Consider the following 5,539-nt stretch of genomic DNA (forward strand, 5'->3'; position numbering starts at 1 on the left):
CGTCCATTAACCTTCATCCTAGTGACCTCATTTTTCAGGTTTTACTGGGTCTTAACTATGCTATCTTCATGTGAATACATAACATATTTTGTTCCTATTCACTCTTTCTCCTCCCCCTACCCTTACTCCAATAATTTATTGCAGTTTTCTTTTACACTCATGTTCCATCATCATCATTTCAGGTATAGATTCCTCAAATAATTGAAAACATACATTTGATTTTTTTGTCCTTGCCAGCCTAATTGTTTATTAACAGCTCTTGTCATTTTGGTAGGAGGATACAATTTACAATTAAGTTTCTGTAGCTTCTGCACCCTCTGGTGGCAAATAGTGGCCTTGGGAAATGTGGAGAAAAGTTAATGGTGGGGAGAAATGCGCTTGTATTGCCAAATAGGTGTCCTACCTGAAGGTTCCAATGAGGATATAAGTCTCTTAACTACCTTGTAGACTTGATTCAGTTATTTAATTCAGTTTGAAAATGGAAAAGAACACACCAGTACAGTACTGGGCTTAAACGCAGGTCTTGGCATTTTCACTCAAGTCTGGCATTCTACCACTTGAGCCATACCACTTGGGACTTTTTACTGGTTATTTGGAGATGAGTGTACACATGATATTTGAGTGTGCTTTTTTTTTTCCTGGCAATTTGAACTCAGGGTCTTGTGCTTGCTCGGCTGGCACAATAACATTGAGACATGCATGCTTTCCTCTCCATCCCTAAACTCTTAAGAACAACATCATATTGGACCAAATCAAATAAAGGATGATACAAATTCCTTTTCACAAACGCTATCATTGGAAGTGACCTTTTCCTAACGTCACATGAGTGAGGACCCACATTCTGTAAGAATTTATATTTCTTTTTTTTTCCCCTCTGTTCTTTTTTTTAATTGTAATTAGTAAAAGGGTTACATGATATTTTCCAGATAGAAGGTGCATTAATTCACATACATTGATACCCTTTCACATGTCTTGGTACCCGTTTAGAATTTATATTTCTTTAGAGTTCAGTTTAGGACACTGTCATTAGTTACTAGTGTTCCTTTTGTTGTTGTTGGTCATGGGGCTTGAACTCAGGGCTCAGGTACTGTCTCCAGCCATTTGGCTTAAGGGTCATGCTCTATCACTTTGAGCTGCAGGCCACTTCTGATTTTCTGATGGTTAACTGGAGATAAGAGTTGCAAGTTTTCTGGCTTTGAACCACGATCCTCAGTTCTCAGCCTTCTGAGTAGCTTAGGGTTACAGGGTGTGAGTAACTGGCACCTGGCTACCAGCATTCTATGTAATGCCAAATGCAACTCTTTTTCCTTTCCAGAAAAAACTATTTTGATTTCCTTCCTTTGGGAATGTGTGAAGCTTGAGATGGAAGGAAATAATAGTCCAACTTTCCTGCTCTTGTTCTGTCTTCCTCATATTCCATTGTCTCTTAAGGACTGCAAACACAGGTGGCCTGGTTGGCTTTCTGTCTCAGTACCTGAGTCTTTTATTTAAATTAGCAAACCAAGTCAAAATAGTTCACTCTGGACTCTCAGGGTTAATGATACTGAGTACTTATGGGTACTTTTGCAAATGTTTTGGTATCTGAATGATTTGATAGCGAATATCAAAATACCCAACTGAAAATGTTCTAAACAATGGGGATTCTTATCTCCCATGATAAGGACACTGGGGATAGTTCTGACTAGGGCTAGTTTATGGCAGCTGGATAGAGTCCTGCAAGAGCCCAAAGCCTCTGCTGATTTCAAGGTGTTTTGTTTAAAAACAAAACAAAGTGCTTCATTTGGTAGCATACAAGTCTATAATCCCCAGTACTGGAGGCAGGATGGTGAGTTTGAAGCCAGACTGGGTCTGCAGCATGAGTTACAGTGAGACTAGCTATATTATGATTATGATTGTGGTTATTTTGCCAGTCCTGGGATTTGAACTCTGGGCCTCCCTGCTGTCCCTGAGCTCCTTTTGCTCAAGGCTAACATTCTACCACTTGAGCCACAGCATCACTTCTGTTTTTCTTCTGTGATAAAATGGAGATAAAAATCTCAAGCTCAGGCTGGCTTTGAACTGAAATCCTCAGATTTCAGCCTCCTGAGTAGCTAAGATTACATGTGTGAACCACCAGAACCCACCCTTTTGTTTTCAGCTTGCCTTTATTTGCTTAAACTATATATATATACATATATGTGTAAATATATGTATTATATTTCCAGAGAAACTTCCTCTGCGTTTAATTAGAAAGCCATAGTTACAACTTGGGTTGCTTGCTATCCATTTGGGAGATTTTATTTTCAATCATTTATAAGGCACATGACTATAATCCTAGCTCCTTAGGAGCTGAGATCTGAGGATCACAATCCAAAGGCAGCTCAGGCAGAAAAATCTGTGAGGCTCTTATCTCCAATTAACTAGGAAAAAGTTAGAAGTAGAGATGGGACTCAAATGGCAGAATGCCAGCCTTGAGTGTGAAAGCTAAGCAAGTGCATGAGAGCCTTAGTTCAAGCACCAGTAGTGGTGCATGTGTGCATGCACACACACAATACTACAATGATTAGAGTGGCTCATATATACCTGCACATGTTCATGCAGGAACTAACATGACTGTTTTCTGAGTACCATTGCAGCACTTTGTTTTATAATGTGTGGAAAGAAAGCTATTGGCAGATAAAGCTGGCCCTGGTGGTATAGGTACTATGAACTCTACCTTAGTGGTGTGTGTGTGTGTGTGTGTGTATCACAGTGGTATCGGGATTCAAAATCAATATGGAAAGAGGGAGTTGCTGAGTCAAAGATTTGGTTCGTGATGCTGTTTTTAAGTGGTGGTCGCTCTTCAAGCGCTGTGAGACAGTTTGATAGCATTCTACTTCTCAGTTCACAGCCAAGTGTGCTGTTCATCGATAGACCAAAAGATGGTGCTGTGGGACCAAGAGAAAGAAAAGGCAGTCAGCTGGCGCTCTTTCCCAGCAATCAGAGGCTCCCACACAGCACTGCCTGGCTTCCTCTGATTTGCTTCCTCCTGGCTTTAGTGTTTTCTCCAAACCCAGAACAAATGTCAAAGCCAGCGATCCTGGCATCTTTGCTATTTCCTCTTCCTAGGTTCGGATCTCAAGCCTACTTGATGTGCAAATGCAGAGCAAGCTGAGCCTACTCTGGGAATTTCTAGTTTTGCTGAAAAGGGCTTCTGACAGGGGCCAGGTAGGATGTGACATGTGGCTACTCTTTGCAAAGTTGTGACTATCATAAGCCATGGCCTACCATCAATCAGGCAAAGTTGGGTGTGGATGGAGAGAAGAACAGATGAGCCACAAAGCAAAGAGCAAACAAAAATAACTACATCATAAATTATCGCTGGGCTCTTTGAACATGTGGATCTGGTTTTATAAGATGAACACATTTTGTGTGTCACTTTCTCCAAGAAGGCACGTTGTTTTGACACGCGATCGCGCCACGTGATTGCTATGAATAAAATTTTATACAGCCTAGATTTTTTGGGGGGAGGGGCAGTGCCTGTCCTGCTGCTTGAACTCAGGGCCTAGGCGCTATCCCTGAGCTTTAGTGCTTAAGACTAGTGCACTGAGCCAAGTTTTGTTTAATTGGAAATAAGAGTCTCACAGGCTTTCCTGCCCAATTTGGCCCTGTACTGTGATCCTCAGATCTAGCAAGTGTCCTTGAGATCTAGTCTTTCTCAACATGATGGGCTTTGGTTGGTTGGTTGTTTGATTTTTTTGTTTGTTTGTTTGTTTTGCCTGTTCCTTGCTTGAACTCAGGGCCTGAACACTGTTGTTGAGCTTTCCCAAGATTAGCACTCTATCACTTGAGCCACAGCACCAGTTCTGGCCTTTTCTCTGGTACAGAGGCATCGAACCCAGGGCCTTGTGCATGCTAGGCAAGCACTCTATCACTAGGCCAAACTCCCAGCCCAGCATGATGTTTTAAACACATCAAGCTGTTAAGTTGTTTCTTTAGAATGGTGTGGTACCATCAGCCTTCAGTTGTGAGGCTCCAAGCTTCCAGATAAATACGCAGTTTCTTTCTTCTTCAGGAAGAAGGAAACATTCAATAGGGTATCTTGCAGAAAGTCCTGATGCTCATCTTCTGAAATGTGGTCCCAGGCCTTGGGTAAATGCTCGGATGCCTGCCAAATCTCCCCGCTGGATTGAGGAGAGGAGGTACTTTCTCTTCAGGTATGAATTCCGAGTTTGTCTCTCCATGTCTTGCAGCTGTTCCAACAGGTCAGACACAGACCGGCCCACAGCTGAGGGCTGCAGGACAGCATCCATGCCCACCACACCTGCGTGTTGCTCATAGGTCTGGAACACGTGCTCCACACGGTTGCCGACAGCGTCATGCCCCTTGAGAAGGATGGCTAGCCTTTGAGCTAGTTGGTCCAAAACGATGTCCGCAGAGGCCAGCTGTTGGCACCCGAGGCGTTCCTGCGCTCCTGCAGGTCTGGGAAGACCCGGAGCGCAGGCACACCCTCCTCCAAGCGCAGGCGCTGAGCTGCCTGCGTCTGCTCCGCCAAGTTGCTGAGCGAGATGAAGGGGGGCCAGCAGTCCCTTTCCGTGTCCAGCCACAAGCCCTGCTGCTCCTGCACCTGCACCGCGGGGAAGCACTTCCTCAGGGCCTCCTGCACAGCAAGCAGAGGCTGTTCTGCAGGCATCTTCTCAGGAACGGAGCAAGGCGGGCCCTCTGGAAACAGGACAATCTCTTGCTTCTGACTGCGGATTTTCAGGTGCCCAGCCTTGTCTACCGTAGAGCGCGGGTCCCCTTACCTGGAAGTTGACCAGTTGCCTTCCCTCAGGAATACTTAAAGCCAAGGAAGCCAAGGACTTGCCACCAAATGACAGCACACACCTCGCACGCTCTCCTGAGCGCAGGCTCCGAAGCGATTACCTTGTTTGGTTTGCTTTTGAGATAGGATCTCATTCTGCGCATCACACTGGCTTTGAAGTTGATGTTTTCTTACCTCCACCCTCAAAGGGCTGAGATTACAGGTGTGTTCCACCGTACCGAGCCTGATGGTCTTGTCGGATGTTAATTCTTGCCTGAATGAATCCAAGGAGCGGAACAATAACAGGTTTCTAATTTTCCCATTCCTTACTGTTACTAGCTGGTGTCATAGAAGAGTGCGACCCTCTCTCCCCTCCAGTGAGTGCCCCTGACATAAGAACTCATGATCCCTGGCCAAATCACTGCTTCTTTGTTTCCTCTCAAACAGAGGTTGCGAAAATGACAGAGCAGAGCAAGAAATCCTCTACCCTTTCCTGTGTTTTCTATGGAAAGTCAGATGGCTTTGGCTGACGCTTCATACTGCATGCAACCATTTTTCTTCTATTTCTTACTTGTTAACCCTTACAACAAATCACCCAGGGACCCAGGAGCATAGCCTAGTGGTAAGGTGCTCGCCTAGCATGCACGAAATCCATGGTTCGATTCCTCAGTATACCACATACACAGAAAAAGCCAGAAGTGGTGCTGTGGCTCAAGTGGCAGAATGCTAGTCTTGAGCAAAATGTGTTCAAGAACAGTGCCCAGGACTGGCAAAAAA

The 5,539-nt window shown here is 44.6% G+C and overlaps 1 pseudogene; it reads right to left on the reverse strand.

The window, feature by feature from the left end:
- Positions 1-3,979: 3,979 nt before the first annotated feature.
- On the reverse strand, positions 3,980-4,654 carry LOC150049625 (AFG2-interacting ribosome maturation factor pseudogene; annotated as a pseudogene).
- Between the last annotated feature and the right edge of the window lie 885 nt (positions 4,655-5,539).

The sequence above is a fragment of the Megascapheus bottae genome, chromosome 19, assembly GCF_031878675.1.
Source record: "Megascapheus bottae isolate mThoBot1 chromosome 19, mThoBot2.hap1, whole genome shotgun sequence".
NCBI classification, from domain to species: Eukaryota; Metazoa; Chordata; class Mammalia; order Rodentia; family Geomyidae; genus Megascapheus; species Megascapheus bottae.